This window comes from Pelophylax lessonae, assembly GCF_965119305.1.
Source record: "Pelophylax lessonae genome assembly, chromosome: 4".
Lineage (NCBI taxonomy): Eukaryota > Metazoa > Chordata > Amphibia > Anura > Ranidae > Pelophylax > Pelophylax lessonae.
Window position 1 is genome coordinate 419599680 of NC_138771.1, and position 18659 is coordinate 419618338.

Below are 18659 nucleotides of genomic sequence, written 5' to 3' on the forward strand. Positions count from 1 at the left end.
CATTGCGTCCACAGGACAGGAAATAGAGGGAAATCAGCCTAGCTGGGTAGAGGCACCATAAAATAACCTGATGGGGGTTTTTAACCCTTCTGTACTTATTTAAAAACTGAAAAAAAGTTTTGAGTTTACATACACCTTAAAGAGTATATTAACTATTGTAACGGGGCTCAGAGCAAGGAACCTCAGCAGGGACTTCTTACTTATGGAGACATTTGGCTGTTCAGGAAAAAAAGAAGGGAAAAAGAGACCAGGAAATAATAAAATGCTGGGGACCTGTAACCCCAATAGTAGATTTCCATGCTCTACTCCTAAATCGTAGGACTTTCAAGGTTGTGAGGTTTGTCATATAGAGAAAAAGCACATTCTATAAAATGATGCATTTATTCAGGTATCAAATTAATAAAACAATGGTATATCAAAAGTATCAATAAAATCATTGTACAACCATATAGATATGCAGCATTCAATGTAAATACATAGTCAATCAGTCCAATGCATTTCGCAGAGCGTTCTGCTCATTGGAATGCTTCCTCAGGGACCGTATAAAACAGTTTCCACAGGCTTATAAAGAAAAAGAGAAAAAAACACCATAATAATAACACTTTTTGTCTATGTACTCTAACAATATTTTCACATCCTTTAGAATGTATTTCAATAGTATGATAAGCTCAGCCATTACACCATTCACTGGAAATGCCAGACGCCCCAAACATCTCACCGTGCACAATGATGCATATCAGATGGTCATAAACCCCCAGCGGCGGACAAAAGTACACCGAAGGGGATGGACCCTTGATGGGTACCAGACCGCGTCCGTGACTCCCAGACGGGCAGGAGTGACGGCAAAGTAGAGACTGTGTGTGTGTGTGTTCACTCTATAAACAAAAAATGTGTACCACATTATAGTATTGGTTGCCATGATAATGATAGAGGGAGAAGAGAGGGGGGAGAGAAACAGAGTATGTGTACCATTCACATGTCCGGCCACTCTTCCAATCACCTATGTCTCATTTAGGGGCCATACACCCATGTTGGCTTCTAAGTCCAACACTTGTCCAGCCCTTTCTCAGACACTCATATCAGCACTATCCTCAACATATGTTACCAACATATCAAAGGCCATATATGTTCCCCCAACCCTCATATATCCACATCTACCAACACTTCACCAGGCCACAAAAAAAAAAAAAAAATGTCATACCTGAAGAGAGACAATCAAACTCATAGTCTGCCAAGAAGGAGAGGAGGAAGTCAATCCAAGCCTCGCCACCCGTAAATAGCAGGGAGCCGTGTCCGGCTTCCTCTGCCGCCGGAGACCTATTTGGCTGGTCCCACCAGAAATGACAGGGCCATAAGCGTCGGCCCCATCTCGTCACTTCTGGTGCGGGCGTCATCTTACATCTTAGTGTATGCAAATAGGATCAGCATGAACCGCACAACAGGAAGCAATGCGGCAACGCGCCGGTCACTAAGCAACACCATCTCAACCCAGCACTGGTTACCGGGTCAGTCGGGACCACAGAGAGGAGCATATTGCCCATCCCCTGTCCCGGTTATGCGCCCCAGTGTCCGTCACAATGGTACCCAGCCACCGGATAAAGCCCTGCGCCACCTCTGATGTGAATGTCAGGCATTTCCAGCTAGTAAATCAATGCTATTAGAACAGGTATCCAAAAAACAACAAACAATATTTACATTTATAGTAACATTATCCCATAATCATGATATAACTCATAATACATGCGATTATTCATGTTTCAGCTTGTCACTTTTCCAGTAGAAGTGGCTGTTCAGCTCACCAACATGCAGTAGAGCTGGTTGTACATTTGAATGTAATATACTGTATATGATTTGCCCACAGTGATACTGAGCCTCAGCTGACATATCAGCATGGAATCTTTTTTAAGGGCTAGAGACGAGACCAGCATTACCTGGAATTATAAGTACAAAATCCATAAAACTAATACACGACTACCTTTCTGCTAGATGAAATTACCGTCACAGGAGGCTCTTTTGTCCGTAATCAATAACCGTTAAAAAAAAAAAAAAAAAAAAAAAAAAAAGGAAATACTTTATATTTGGGACATGTGCCAGTTATCACATTAACAGAGCCTTTTTGGTACCGAACAACTGTCATTAAGATAATCACTTGTCCTTGCAGTAATTTCTTTGCTTTGAAAGTATACTAAAAATATATATTCACAACTTGATTGGATTTTCATAATCAAGTCTGCAAATAATGGTAGGAAATGGACTGTAAAAGTGATTATGACGGGCATGTATGCTGCACTGTGCGCATTAATACTTAAATTCTCAAATATGTTTGGTGCCACTTTATTTTATTTGTAATTCATACTTCAACTTATTTATAATAAAATAAAAATCTTATTTGACTGCTTTATTTAAAGTGGAACTCCAGCCAAAATTGTTTTTTTTTATTTATTTATTTATTTTTAAATAGTTTTTGATTGAGTGGGGAAAGAGTCGAAGCCTTGCCAGTCGTTTGATTTTAATTGCTGTCTGTAACTGCATTGGGGGGATGTCTCCTGCTTGCGGTTTGTTGAGCTCATAGAAAGTGAAAAAGAGGTTACAATCCTTTCTTGTGCCAACCAAAACTAAAGAAATTTTGGCTGCAGTTTTATTTTAACTCCTTAATTTTCCCTTTTAGGATACCACTTGTTATTTAACCACCTCCTTCCCAAGCCTATTCTCATACTTTGCTCCTACATGTAAAAATCTCCTTAGAACCCCCAAAGATTATATATATATTATAATTTTTTTTTTTTTTTTAGCAGAGACCCTATAGAATAAAATGGCGTGTGTTGCAATTTTTTTATGTCACACAGTATTTGCACATTGGCTTTTCTAAAACGCAATGTTTTTGAAAAAAAAAAAAAAAAAAAACACTTTAATAAATTCGAAAAAAACAAAGCAGTTAAGTTATCCCAATTTTTTTCATATAATGTGAAAGATGTTGTTAACACCGAGTAAATAGATACCCAACATGTCATGCTTTAACATTGCATCTCCCGTGGAATGACGGCACACTGCGGTGCTTAAAATTTTCCATAGGCAATGGTTTAAACGCCTTTACAGGTTACCAGTATAGATTTGCACGGAGGGCTGATGCTAGACTTATTGCTCTCACTCTGTTTGCGACAAAGCCTCATGTGTGGTGCGATCACCGTGTACATTTGCATGCGGGAGTAACGTATGCGTTCGCATTTGCGCGTAAGCACAGTGGGACAGGGGCACTTTAACTTTTTTTTTATTATTTATTTTATTAAAAAAACATTTCTTTTTACACTTTTTTTTGTAATCACTTTATTGCTGTCACAAGGGTTGAACAAAATCCAGCCGCCGTCAAGTCAGCGCTAAAAGACATTTTTTCTCAAGTGTCCCAATTTGTACCTAGTTGAGCCAGAGGAGTATCCCACTCATTCCCTTCTCCCATCCCCATATAAAATAAACAAAACAAACCAAAGATGTCGGTCTGTTCTTTGACTCAGATCTCACACTCTGGCAATCAGCTTAAATGTGCTGTTGGTGTTACCGGTGACCATGGGAGACCCATGTCAGGCCCAATGCCTGAAAATATTGCTACAGAAATAAGTCTTTTATTGTAGCTTATACCAATCATAATGGTAAAGTATACCTAAAGTGGGGTACACACTAGTAGAAAATCTGCCGAAAATTCACGTCCAAAGTAAAATCGTATGATTTTCGGCTAGTGTGTACACAATTTTCAGCAGCCGATGCCGACATTTTCAACGAAAAAAAACGGAGGGACAAACGCCAAAATTTTTATCGTCCGTCCCCAGATGACCAATTTTCGTTTAACGTGTATGCAGTACGTCCGTGGAAAATCGGATACAAAAGACCGCGCATGATCTGAAGTTGCTGACAAGCCGGAAGTCTAGAAACAAATGTCCCAAAAAAAAAAAAAAAAATCGGACGAGAAATTTCGTGAACATTTATGCACTGTCAACTAAAAACTGTTATGAATGCTGAGCAAGAGAGAGAAAAATCGGAGGATATTTTGTTAGATTTCCATCAAGTGTGTACGGGCCTTAAGGCTCCATTTACACTGATGCATTTTTTCATGCTTTTTGCAGAAATGCAGGGCATTTCTTTAACAGGGATTCCTTTGGGACACGTTCACGTCATTGCAGTTTTGTGCCTCTGCATTTTTGGAAAGGGTCAGGGACTTTTTTTAATGCAAAATGGTGCTTTTTTTGCTTTTTTGGTTCAAAAGACTTCCAACAAAGAAGCTGCAGAAAAGCATGTAGTGCATTTTTACCGTGATTTTGCCGCAATCTGCATTTTCCATTCTTTTTATCTAACCCAACAACAAATTTTACAAAAAAATAAAAAAAAGCATCAAAAATGCAAAACCTAAATCGCAGTAAAATAGTGACAAAATTGCATAAAATACGTGGAAAGCACAGCAAAAAGCACTACAGAAAGGCTCAAAAGCAACATACATAGGTGTGAATCGAGACAAAGGTCCCTTTCAAAGTTGTGCGATTTGTCCTGCAACTTGGGACAACAAAGTCTCATGACAAGTCAGACCCCATGATTTCCAATGAGTACCATTCATATCTGTGCGACTTCAAGGTAGTCCCTGCACTACTTTGGTCCGACTTTGATGCGACTTGAGGTCCATAGACCTCAAGATTACACAGGCATTGCTTCAAGTCTCAGAAAAATCGCACGACTTTCAGGCTGCACAAGTGTGAAAGGGCCCTAAAGGTATTATTTTCAGTTTTGGATCGAATGAAGAGAAATTGATATACCTGTCAGGTTTTTATTGTTGTCTGTGCTTCAATTAGCAAAATTCAGCCCTCCTGTTTAATATCACCAAAAGTGAAACTGAAAACCTGCTAAATTTTGGGTTGACAACAGGACAAGAATACAGGGGAAATCTTCAAATGGGAACACTAATTCTGTTTGCTGTAATGACAACCAGGAATTTCCTCACTTTAGAGAGATTTCCTCTCACTTCCTGTTTTGGCTGTTTAACAAGAAGAAAAGGGATATCTCCCAAATGGGATGCAAACTCTGACAGGGGTTAGAATTCTCCCTTACTCTATTCAACATGGAAGAAAGTTTTTCATAAAGAATGTTACCCCAACATTTCATATTCCTGATGTCTCTGTTGTACCATGTACTTTTAAGAAAAGATCCTGTTCTCTTACTATTGTTTCCTTTGTGTGAAATAGCTGGTGTTCCTGCCAGTCCCCTTGCTCTCCTATTTCAAAGTTCGTGCATGCACCAGCGGGCAAAGCGTGGTCCACTTTCTAGCTGTGCTGAGAACTTAGCCTGCTCTCCTCCGAGGATCAGGCTTGTGCTGTGCTGACGCACCCTTCACCCCGCACATCGATTTACTGGGAAGGTCACTGTGCTGCTGTTTCTCTTCCCCCATCTCTATAAGCTCCTTATGCAGCTGAAAACAGATATGTGATTGCTTATAAAGAAAGGAAAAAAAAGTATTGGTAATATATATTTTTATTTATTATCTCTTCTTTTGTACTATATGTATACATAGGGCTTCAATTTTCTATATGTTCAGAGAAAAGCAGTATATGTATGGTATATCAACAAATACACAGCTAAGCATGGGACACTGCCGCTACTCCACTAGTTGCATTGGAAATATTCCTCCTTTAGTAAAACAAATCCACTTGGAAGCCACATATATACCGGAATGTTGCTCAAAAAAAACAATCAAAGACTAAATGCAATATGAAAAATGAATAACAGTTCTTGAAAGTTCTGGCTTTCATGTGGATTTATGTTCTGCATGCAACCCATCAGAACTTCCTCCTTACATTTCTGTTTTAAACATTTTGGAGAACAAAGTAAACAGGTAACAACAATTGGTAAACAGAGTGACAAGATGAGTACAATACATATGCGCTAACAGAATAACGGCTACAATAACCATGAATCAAACTTAGGAGTAGGTGGATAAGAGGCAACCAGGGGGCTGTGGCTAGAGATCTATGACTGGCTTAGCCAACCCACAGGCACCCCATAAAGGGAACACTCTGTGCCCAAGTGGGGAGGCGTGGCCAAGCAGCAGGCAAAGCAAGGGCGAACAAAGCCCAATAGCTCAGTAACACGTGAGAAGGGATAGATGGGTGTGGTAATCCACATGGTTATCCAACTAGACGGGGGAAAAAGCGGTTACAATAAGTAAAACCAGTAAAAGCAGGCTAAACCAGGGGGCCTGTGAGGTGCACTCTGAAGTTCTGGACAGGCTCTAACAGGTGTGTTGTTGGTGCCAGAACAAAAATATTTGGAGAGGTGGAGCAGGGAAGGGGGGGGGGGACAGAGGGGGAGGTAGAGCATAGAAAGAGGGGGAAGGGGGAAAGAAGGAAGGTTTGTCGGGGGGGGGGGGTCAGTGAACAGGAAGTAGTAACTGGTAAGCCTCAGATTGGTATCAGGGCAGCAGGAGGGAGTTGTCGAAGTTGGAGGGAAGGAAATTGTCAACCCAAGGTTTCCAGAGTCTGTCGAATTTGTCTATTTTATCTAAGAAAACAGCCTCAATTTTGGCGTGAATCATGGCGGTGGTAACCCGCTGCTTGACCTCAGGCAAGGAGAGGTGCGGGGACTCCCATGCTCTTGCAATTGTTTGTTTGGCTGCCGTGGTGACTTGTAGCAATAGTTTGTGCCTAGATTTAGAAACAGGGTTCGGCTTCACATTGAGTAAAGCCAAGAGGGGGTCAGGTGTGATTGATTCAGCCATCAAGGTCGAGAGGATTTGGAAGACAGCTTGCCAGAAGGTTTTTACTATTGGGCAAGTCCACCAGATGTGCATGTGTATGCCTGCCTCCAGGCAGCCTCGGAAGCATGTGGCAGGTTGGGAGGGTAGGTATTTCGCAATACGCGAGGGTACTAAGTACCACCGCATCAGCACTTTGTAGTTGGTTTCCAAGGCAACTATATTTTGGGAGGCCGCTTTTGTCGTGTGCCAGATCTTAGCCCAGTCCTCAATATCTAAAGAGGACCCCAGATCTTGTTCCCATTTAGCAGTATAAGTGGGAGGGGTGTGGTCAGGGGAGTCCGTGAGTCTGGAGTACAGCTGGGAAATGAGGCCCTGGGTGTGTGGGTCACGGTGACAGGTATGTTCGAAAGCAGTCATGGTGGGCAGAGAAGAGTCGGTGCGGATGCATTTGGCGTAAAAGTGTTTCAGTTGGAGATAACGGAAAATTTCAGAGCTCCGCAGGTGGTGGGACTCACAAAGCGTGGAGAAAGGTTTAATAGTGTTGGATGCTATCAAAGAGTGTGCTCGAAGTAGACCAGCTGACGTCCAGTTACGGAAGGACGAGGGGGATCCCCGGATGGGGGAAAGGATTGGTTGTGCAGAAAAAAGAGCAGCGGGTTGTGGGGTGATTGTAGTTTGATTTAGAATTTTAGGGCGTCCCAGAGGCGTAGGGAGTGGCACATGATGGGATTAGAGATGGACCTGCGGTCAGAGGGCGTAAGCCATAATAAGTTAGCAACAGAGAGAGGGTCGCATTCAACTGTTTCTAGGGATACCCAAAGGGGGACTTCGCTAGTGGCATGCCAGTTGGGCAGCTGGGCCAGTTGGGCCACCTGGTAGTATTTGGTAAAGTGTGGGAGGCCTAGGCCGCCTCGGAGTTTGTGGAGAAAGAGTGTTCTGTGGGGTATTCTTGGTCTAGACTTGCCCCAGACGTAGGTGAAGGTGCGTCGCTGAAGCTGGCGAAGATAGTAAGAGGGGACACTAATCAGAAGCACCCTGAAGAGATACAGCATTTTAGGCAGAATGGCCATCTTAGTGACAGTGATGCGTCCCATCCAGGCTAGAGGTATGGAGGACCAAGATGTCATCAAGTTCGTGAGATGATGGAGCAATGGGGGGAAAGTTAGCCAAAAAAAGCTCCAGCGGGTCTGCCGTCAACTTAATCCCCAAGTAGGGTAGGGAGTGCTGCGCCCAGGAGAAGGGGAGCACCGTACGTAGTTGTGAAAGGAGAGAAGGGGGCAGAGAAACATTGAGAGCACGCGACTTATCGGGGTTAACAGTCAGGCCTGAAAAGGTGTGCGAACTGGGACAGGGTAGAGAGAAGGTTGGGTACCGAAATGAGAGGTGACGTAAGGAACAAGAGGATGTCGTCCGCGAAAAGACAGTTTGTGGTGGAAGCCACCAAATTCAAGTCCTTTAATGTCGGGATTGGCGTGGATTTTGTGTGCCAGGGGCTCTATTGCCAGTGCAAAGAGGAGGGGTGATAAAGGGCAGCCTTGCCTAGTGCCAGACCGAATAGGGAAGGGGGAAGAGCGGAAGCCTGCATAGCGGACAAACACTGACGGGGAAGAATAGAGCAACGATATCCAAGAGAGAAAGTGTGGGCCAAAACCCCATCTGCGTAATACGGCTTGTAAGTAGGACCAGGAGAGGGAGTCAAATGCTTTTCTAATGTCAAGGGAGACAAAGCAGGCAGGGATGTTATGACGTCGTGCGAGATAGGTTAGGTGTATAGCCCTGCGAACGTTGTCCCCGGCTTGTCAGCAGGGAATGAAGCCGTTTTGGTCTTTATGGATCAGGGAGCCTATGATTGGGTTAAGGCGTGTAGACAATATTTTGGCCATCACTTTGATGTCAATATTCAGAAGAGAGATTGGGCGATAATTGGACCAGGAGTCGTGTGTGGTTTGGGAATCATAGAGATGGCCGCTTCGAGGGAGTCCCGGCTAAACGTATGGCCTTTGAGTTTTGAGTTGAATGCATTGTAAAGCATGGGGGTCAGGAGTTTGGAGAAGCGTTTGTAGTAGAAAGCGGTGAAACCATCGGGACCAGGTCGCTTGTGGAGTTTAAGGGTTTTTAATCGTCGTATGAATTTCCAGTTCCGAAATAGGCTCTTCCAAGGTTTCCCGGTGGGTATCAGACAGGATAGGTAAGGCAATATCGGAGAAAAATTCAGAGAGTTGAGAGTCAGTCGGGGTTTGGGAGGAGGAATAAAGCTTGGAGAGCTGGCGTCGGAATGTGTCCAGTATTTTGACGGGGTTGCTAGTGTGGGTCGTGGGGGATGTTTTCAAATGGATTGGTTTGTGGGCAACGGCGACATTACGTAGGGAGAGAGCGAGAAAAGTGTCCGGTTTATTCGCTTTGGAATAAAATGTATGACGGAAGTCTGAGTTGTTTTTCGGCTGCGTCCGTAAGGAAGAGATTCAATTCCAGTATAGCCTTGTCAAAAATTTGCTTATTTTCAGGGGTGGGGTGAGCTTGGAAGCTGTGGTGGGCTCGATTAAATGCAGAATCCAAGGTTTGATATGTGAGGCGGTGTTCTTTCTTGAGCCTGGATGCTAGGCTAATGAGAGTAGCCTCATTAGCCTAGCTAATGAGCACGGTCTTGTGCGCTTCCTATATCGTGAGTGGGGAAACATCAGTGGTGTTGTTGTGAGCGATGTAGTCTTTGATCGCAGTTGCTATCTCTAATCTGTGAGAGGGATGGGCAAGCAAGGTATCATTCAAGACCCAGGAGAATGTGTGTTGTTTAGGGATTAGGGAATCAAAAGAGGAAACCACTGCATCGTGGTCAGATCAGGGAATGGGTACGATTGTTGAGGCTAGGAGGGACGGGGAGGTGGCCACTGGGACAAGGATATGGTCTATACGTGAGAAGGTATTATGTGGGTGGGAGTAGAAAGTATATTGCCTCTTGGATGGGTTGTGTTCACGCCAAGTGTCAACAAGAGAGTGATTGTGGAGCAGTTGTTGGAAGGTGTCAGGTGAGGTGGTGTGGGGATGGAGAAACTGTGGCTGGAGATTTATCCAATTACGGATATAAGACTTGGTTCGAGTCACTACAAAGGATGGTCGTGCCCTTTTTGTGTTGTTCCACAACTTGAAGAAAGTATGTAAGGAAGGAGCCGGGATTGGTGTTGGGTGCGTAGTATGAGGCTAGGGTCACTTCCGTGTGTCTAGCAAGGTGCCAATAAGGATAAGGTACCTACCTTCAGGGTCCGCTATAGACGAATGGAGCGCAAATGGAGTAGTGCGGCGGAAGACGATCAAAACCCCTCTCTTCTTGACGGTAGCTGAGGCTGTGAAGAACTGAGGAAAGGAGGCAGTTAGGAAGTTAGGGGTATGTGAGAAAGAAAAATTAGTTTCCTGTAAGCAGGCGACATGCACATCTAGCGAAGCCAGCGAGCGGAAGGCCTTGCGGCGCTTTTGAGGAGAGTTGAGACCTTGCACATTAAGAGACAGAATATTCAGGGTGGCCATGGGTTGGTTGGGAGAAAGCAGCAAAATGGAGGAGGCAAGAGCATGAGCAGTGGAGCCCCCCGGCGAACAGGGGAAAGGGAGGGGGAAGATAGAGGTAGCAGAGAGGAGGGAGTACACAAAGGGGAGGGAGAGGAGGGAAACCTAGACACTTTAACAAATAAAGGAATTCGCATAAGCAAGAAATTAAAGAAAAACATTCTGTTCGTGTAGGGGCTGACCCACTGCATGAAGGGAAGGAGATCACCTCAGGAAGCCTCCAAAAGGAGGGTTCCGACCAGTGACACGACCGCCCCAAAAAAATAGCAGTTGACAAGATGTATGGTGGTGACCAGGGGAGGAAATCGGGTCCATCGGCATGGAGATTAAAAAAAAAAAGAAAAGAGAAAAGAAAGGGGGGGGGGGAATGGAAAAAAATGAATAAAGGAAAGTTCCAGGTAGTCCGGAATTCAATGAGGTGGGAGTTCACAGTGCGGTAGAGCTTCGGCATTGCTGGTGAGAATGTTGGAGAACAGGTGCAAGTTCCGTGAAAACAGGATCTAAGTGGATAAGTAGTAGGCTAGGGTGAGACGGCAATGTCTCGCACAGAAAAACTGGGGGTGCAGATAGACCAAGGGGTCCAGGAGGCAGTCGATAGGCAGAGATTCAGTCTATAGAATCAGCTGGGGGTGGCAGCGGAGATACATAGCGACTACTCTTCGGGTTGGTGGAAGTGGAGGAGGTCGGCTTCAGAGGGCATCTTGAAGCAGAGCATCTGCGTTGCGGGAAGGGAGCAGGAGTGGATGGTGGTGAAAGCAAATGGAGATCTTGAAGGAGGTGCTGGAGTTCAGACGTGGTCTTGCAGGTGTATTTGCGGCCTTGGTGGGTAACGCGTACAGAGAAGGGAAAACCCCAGGAATAAACAATATAGTGCTGTTGGAGGGTTTGCAGCAGGGGTTTAAATTCTCTGCGCTTTACGATGGTAGCTTTGCAGAGATCTGTGAAGAGTTGGTAATCATAACCTTGAAAGTGGAGTGATTCCTTAGGTCTTGCGGCCTGCAGGAGCTGCTGCTTGGTTCTATAGTAATGCAATTTCACTATTATGTCTCTGGATGGGCCATCAGGTTTGCGCGGGGCCAGGGCCTGGTGGACACGGTTCATTTCCAGGCATTCCAGAGGGATTGAGGGGGAAAGCTCCTGGAAGAGGGCAGTGACAGTGGACTGTAGATCCATCACTGTCTCAGGTATCCCTCTAATCCTGATTTTAGAGTGTCTGGCCCTATTTTCCTGGTCCCCCAATTGGAATTGTAGGGTCTGATTCTCCTCTCTGAGGGCTTCCAATTCCTCAGAGTTATTGGAAACACTCACCTCAAGGTCATCTGTTCTAAGTTCCAACTCGGCTGTGCGTTGGCCCAGTTCTCTGATCTCCCTGTTGAGCTTATCAGTTATTTGGTCAGATGTTTGCTTCAGGGCCTTCTGGAGAATAAGCTCAAAATTTTGGAGGAGACCGGGATGTAGGGGGTCATACGTACCGACCCCTTGGGTAGGCGGGATATCCGAGTCCGATTCACCTTCATCCGGCTGGAGCTGGGAGAACCGGGCGGTCTTGGAGGAGCTGGAGCTGGCGTGGGATATAAGCGGTGGTGCTATTTTGGAGGAGGCCCGAACTAGGACGTCCCTGATATTGCGGCTTTTAAGCTTTGATTTTGCGCCTCCCGAGACCATGATCAGGTGGTGGGTGATTGCAGGAGCCAATGGAGCAGGTGTGGGCAGGATAGGATGCAACTGGTCACGGGTGCTGGCGACGGGGTATCGCTGGTCAGTGCGGAGCTCAGGCAGAAATGTCCGTCCTGCTGAGCCCGCGCATGTGCACCCCCTTCCCCCTTACATTTCAAACCTGAAGGGGATAAAAATACTTTACTGTCTGATGAGACAGCAGCCACAATGATGGGACTGCTACATGATGTCTTGTCTACCAAACAAAAGATGTGTTACCAGCACACCAAGAACTTCCAAAAAGAGTCCAAAGATTTATTAAACAATCACATCACAGTGAAAAACAATGATGTTTTGGGGCCACGCAGGACCCCTTTGTCAGGCACAGGGCTGCTGTTAGAAATCACGGGGCCCAGTACAGCCTACCTCGCAGGCCCCCCCGAATAGGTCGACAATATTTTCACTAAAAATACACTAAAATCATTATTAGCGGACACAAACATGACAGAGAACCTGTGTGAATTAGCTCTTTTTATTTGTTTTTTTTTACATTTAAAATAAAAACTTGTAATTTTTTTTCAAAAATATTAAAAATGTTTACAAAAATTTTAATTTACAATTTTCTTTTAAATGATTTATTACAATGTTTTATTTTTTTTTTACAATTTGTTATTTTTTTACAAGACAGGGGAGCCTTCAGCGCTGCGGGAGGGAGGGGGGGAGTGAGGCACAGTGTTAGGGGGGAACACGGGGAGGGGGGGCTCAGAAGGAGGGGGATCAATGTCAGAGAAGCAATTATAGGAATGATGTGTCTGTGTCTCTCCCTGCAGCAGCTGGAAGCTGGCAGGAAGGGGAGAAACTGTCTTTCAGCTGCTGCAGAGAGCACAGGGCTTTCTTCTGTAATTGCCCCTCCACTTGACTGCATGAATTCCCCATGCTGTTTGGGCCCCCCTGTGTACCCAGGCCCCCTACAGGATGACTGGTGGCCCCCCCCCCCTATCAGCAGCCCTGGTCAGGCATGTAATGAGGATGTCATATGACATATCTTTTGTTTTGTAATATGGTAGCAATCCTGCTCTGCCATTATCAATAATTACCTACAAAAAGCTGATGCCAAACAAATCATAAATAATACAGCTGTACAAAAAAAAAAAACATAGACCGTGTGCCACTTCTGTAACCCTACTGTCAAGAATACAGAAGAGCAGTGTCCATCAATAAACTTGCTGGTTGTGAGGTAGTCACAGACCATTCCATGAAGTTCCATGGTAACCACTAGGGAGGATGTGTATATGTAGCGTGGTGCTCCTTAGGACTACCTGCCTCTGAGGAAGTCCAATCAGGATGCAATCTGTCTGGTGGGAGGGTCTGTAATGTTACCATGTTAGAAGCTCTCAGAGACTGCTGATTTCAGGCTGCAGGGAGATCACAACAGGCTGCAGCTCTGGAGATCAAGCACTCTGTTTGCATCTCTTAAAACTAGAATATCAACAACAAGTTAATTTATTTCAGTAATTCAATTTAAAAAGTGAAACTCTTATATTTTATATAGATGCGTTATACATAGAGTAAAATATTTCAAGCGTTCCTTTCTTTTAATTTTCATGATTATGGCTTACAAACCCAAAATTCAGTATCTTAGAAAATTTGAATACAGAAGACCAATTTAAAAAAAAAAAAAAAGGATTTATAATATAGGAATGTCCGCTTACTGAAAAGTATGTCCATGTACAGTATAGTATGCACTCAATACCTGGTTGGGGCTCCTTTTGCATGAGTTACTGCATCAATGTGGCATGGCTGCGAGGCGATCAGCCTGTGGCACTGCTGAGGTGTTATGGAAGCCCAGGTTTCTTTGATAGTGGCTTTTAGCTCATCTGCATTGTTGGGTCTGGTGTCTTTAATTTTCCTCTTGATAATACCCCACAGGTTCTCTATGGGGTTTAGGTCAGGTGAGTTTGCTGGCCAATCAAGCACAGTGATACCATGGTCATTAAACCAGGTTTTGGTACTTTTGACAGTGTGGGCAGGTGCCAAGTCCTGCTGGAAAATGCAATCAGCATATCCATAAAGCTGGTCAGCAGAGTGAAGCATGAAGTGCTCTAGAATTTCCTGGTAGAGGGCTGTGCTGACTTTGGACTTGATAAAACACAGTGGACCAACACCAGCAGATGACATGGCTCCCCAAATATTTACAGACTGTAGAAAATGTTGCATTTCATTTGGAAATCATGGTCCCAGAGTCTGGGGGAAGAGTGAAGAAGCACAGAATCCAAGTTGCATGAGGTCCACTGCAAAAAGTACAAATAACTGGTTTATACTTGTGCCTGACCTCACAAATGTGCTTCTGGAAGAATGGTCAAACATTCTCATGGATGCACTCCTAAACCATGTGGGCAGCCTTCCCAGAAGAGTTGAATCTGTTATAGCTCCAACTCAATATTGAACCCTACAGACTAAAGACTGGGATACCATTAAAGTTCATGTGCGTGTAAAGGCAAGTGTCCCAATACTTTTGACAATATAGTGTATTTTAATGTTCACAATTGAGGGCACTATGGCGTATGTTTCTGTTTAAGAATACATACATCCTGTGGGGATGAGTGCGAATGGGTCAGTGGATTTATGCCGGTGTACAGGATATTCCATACTATACACGCGCTTATAACCTCCTTATGATATAAGGGTCCAACTGTGAAGGTGAGGGTTTATTCTTTAGAGCATTTGTTGGTGGAGGTTTGCACAGAGAAGAATATTTTTTACATTGAAGAATCTGAAATGTACAGTCAGGTCCATAAATATTGGGACATCAACACAATTCTAATCTTTTTAGCTCAATACACCACCACAATGGATTTGAAATGAAACAAACAAGATGTGCTTTAACTGCAGACTTTCAGCTTTAATTTGAGGGTATTTACATCCAAATCAGGTGAAAGGTGTAGGAATTATAACAGTTTGTATTTGGTGGTGCATAGAGCCAAAAAGATTAGAATTGTGTCGCTGTCCCAATATTTATGGACCTGAATGTATTTATAAGTGCACAAAGAGTGTAAAGAGGATATTTATCGCTGTGTGTGATCACTGTGGGGTTATTGTCTATATGGACTTCTTTGATGCTTTTTACTATACAAGTTGTTTTTTTTTTTTTCTTTATTAATATTTACTTTCAGTTATATACTGTATCCTAGGTTGAACAAATATTTTTATTTTTTTTTGTAACCTACATTTTATTTTTTTAACAGGTAAAATAATTTATTAGATAAAATTATTATAAGATAAAATGTTTATTAGGGAGTATTATATGCAAATACAAAACAGTGCAACATGTTGTCAGCATAATAGTCAACAGGGAGGACTTAAATACAAACCACCATAAACAAATGTAAAATCACTGATAAAAGGGTAACACACAACAAGACTGAAAAGATGTTCCAGTCTAAATAATAACAAGCTAATGAAGATCAATTAAGCCATAGTAAACAAGTGTGTGGATGATTTCAGCCAGGGGGATGGGCTAGGACATTACACCAGGTCATTCCCAAGAATGTAGGAAGTTGGGGAAAATAAGGTGGGGGTGGGGGGGTTGGGTGACATACTGTAAGTTATCTAGCACTTAACATAAGTCATCTAGCACTGTCTATAATTTTTAGACCACTACACCAGTTCTATAATGTATTATATATTTTGTTCTGTGTTGTCCTCGGGCTCCCCCCCCCCCCCCCCCAGCTGCAGCACCCACTTACCTACCAGCCATTTCCAGGAATGTCTGCATTAGGAATATTTTTCTTCAAAATATTCTTTCTTAAACTTGTTGCACTAACGAGCACATACACATGTGTAGTACCCTACAGGTAGGTGCTAGGTAAATATATAGTGGGCCTTGTCTGCCTAACAGCAGGGCTGTGATTTGTTAGGTAGGGTGTCAGGACTTCCAGATGTGCCTGCTGAAGGGGGAGTCTCCCCACTGGCTCCTGTGAGAGGCTTCTTATAGGGCGGTGGTGGAAACCCAATCAGGGGACACATCCAGGCTTGAAACTACCCCAGGAGGCAGATTGTGCTGCAAAGGATTCTGGGAGTGGGTATAAGTTTGGGGGTGGCACATGACACAATGAGTGCGGCTGTCTCTTCTCCTGTCTGAGGAAGGTGGATGTTTCAGGGTGTCGCCTGAGAGTCCAGAGTGAGCTGAGGGGATCCGGTGTCCCGAGAGCCTGCAGAGAGAGAGAGGAGTCCAGTCCCAGGAAAGCCTACACAGGTCGTGAGTACTGAGAATTGCCCCTGGGGGTCTGCCTGAAGTTAGAGGGGACCACTCCAGAAGAGGTTCTGGGATCCAGTGCCAGCTAGTTGTAAAGGGGGTACCTAGGTTGAGGACCCTGAAGCTACAGAGGGGGTACTTAGTCAGTGACCCTGAAGAGTTCCAGTAAAGGGGGCACCTGCAGTTGGGCGCTGAACTGTACAGAGTGTGTCAGTTGCAAGTACAGCTATACAGAGTTCTACTTCATACTACCTCAAGTTGGTCAAAGCGGGGGGACAGTGTTCAGTGATTTCTACAGCAAAACAGTGTTAGGAGTTCTACAGTTTTCAGTCCTGGATCTTCTGGACTAATAGTCGAGGATTCAGCACTTCTGTGTTCTACAGGATATTCACAGCATTAGTGAGCGTTGGCCGGCGCCAGCTGGCGTCAAGGGAGCGCCAACGGGCATTTTTCAGGAGTAAAGTCCCACATGTATTTAGTTCAAGCCTCAAGGAGTATCCCACTCATTCCCTTCTCCCATCCCCTTTAAATCAAATAAAAACCACAAACAAAGATGCCGGAGTTGTCGCTGCTTCAGTTATCACACCCAGGGTCACAGCTCACATGGGCTGGAGAGAGTACCGGTACTGATGGCAGACCCACATCTGGCCACAGGTCTGGAAACCTTGCTACACATGCATATTTGCATTCAAACAGCATGCATTCTTTTTGAGAATTGTACATCTCCAACTCTACTATTCTCATTGCAGAATAATTGGCAACCAGAAAAGTCAACATGACATCTAACTTAACAGTAGGTGGAAGGAATGTTTTCTTTTGCAGTGTTGGTGTGCTTTAGTTACAAAGAATAGTAGGCTGCTTAATTTAGTGAAATGCACATAATGCAGTCAGGATTTTAGGGTCAATATTAAAAGTGAACTAAATAGAAATGTGCACAACTAAACATTTGTTTAGCTTCAGATTCATTTGGTAAAGTAGACCTGCAATGATCCTTCACCCTGGTTTTTTTTTCACTCCCGCTTACTTGATATATGCACATTTCAGATACTCATCCATCCAGCAGATCCAGCATTGTCCCACTGAGATCCTCTCATGCCCAGCCACAGCTCTGTCCTGGGCCACCATGTTTCTTCTGATATCAACATCTCCTTCTGGTTCAGTGGACGTGCCATCCAATAATGCACTGATAGGCCCGCCCCTACTCTTTTTCTTAATAGAAGGCTATGCCTCCTGGGATAGGTAACATGCATATCCCGAGAGGCATAGTGAGCAGTGTGCATGTCATTCTCCTAAGGCGACTGACATGCATCGAAAGGACATTTTTGCCTAAAAAGGTTGAAACAAAGTGTTGGGTGAAGGTCCACTTTAGGTTAATTTATTTATTTTTTTTATTTATTTCAGGTACTTGTATAGCGCTGTCAATTTACGCAGCGCTTTACATATACATTGCACATTCACATCAGTCCCTGCCCTCAAAGAGCTTACAATCTAAGGTCCCTAACTCACATACATACACAGTAGGGCCAATTTTTTTTTTTTTTTATATACAGGATCCAATTAACCTACCAGCATGTCTTTGAAGTGTGGGAGGAAACCGGAGTGCCCGGAGGAAACCCACGCAGGCACAGGGAGAACATGCAAACTCCAGGCAGGTAGTGTTGTGGTTGGGATTCGAACCAGCGACCCTCTTGCTGCTAGGTGAAAGTGCTAACCACTACACCAATGTGCCGCCCGTTAATCATTTTGTTATATCATAATCGTTATGTTATAATGATTAATTTTCGGCATTTGTTTCATGTTTTCGGATTTGTTCAGAGCAGTATCACCCAGGTGTCACTTATGGCAAGTGGGTGAGAGACGGATCGGTATCAGGTGGCTGGGAGATGGACCAGGTGAGAGACAGAGCAGTATTGAGTGGATGCCGAATGGAGCGGTATCACCCGGGTATCACTTACGGCAAGTGGTTGAGAGAAACCGATCTGCCAGCAGATCTGCTAATGTGGATTTGCTTATAACTTTAATTTATACATATGAGTGGCATATTCAATAACATTTGTAAATGGAATTATGCTACCCTTACATGAGCAATATTTGGAATATCGGCAATATCGGCCAGTTCCGGGGACGATACAGATATATCGGCAAAAGTCAATATTGGCCCTCGATATATCGGCCTTGCTGATAATCAGTCGATCCCTAAATCAAATGTACAATAAATCAGAATTATAAGGACTATATAGTCAGTGTCATCAAGCATGCTCAAATAACCTTAAAAAAATGTAATTAAATATTGAAACAAATTTAAATTTTTTTTAAAAAGAATGTCCAAATGTCTTACTTGGTGGTGAGCCAAATCCCAGTGCTGTAAAAACTGATTTTGTAAAACAGAATCCTATTGGGTGTGAAACAATATTAATAGGTATAATGAACGTCTTCCACATAAATCACTGAATTCCATGACAT

General features: G+C 43.9%; 1 long non-coding RNA gene across 1 annotated transcript in view; it reads right to left on the minus strand.

Moving 5' to 3' along the window:
• LOC309555271 overlaps positions 1-17924 on the minus strand; it is a 610536-nt gene extending 592612 nt beyond the window's left edge. Inside the window, exon 1 of the long non-coding RNA XR_014225257.1 lies at positions 17759-17924. This is a non-coding gene — a long non-coding RNA (uncharacterized lncRNA). The remainder of the gene's footprint in view (positions 1-17758) is intronic.
• Positions 17925-18659: the final 735 nt, after the last annotated feature.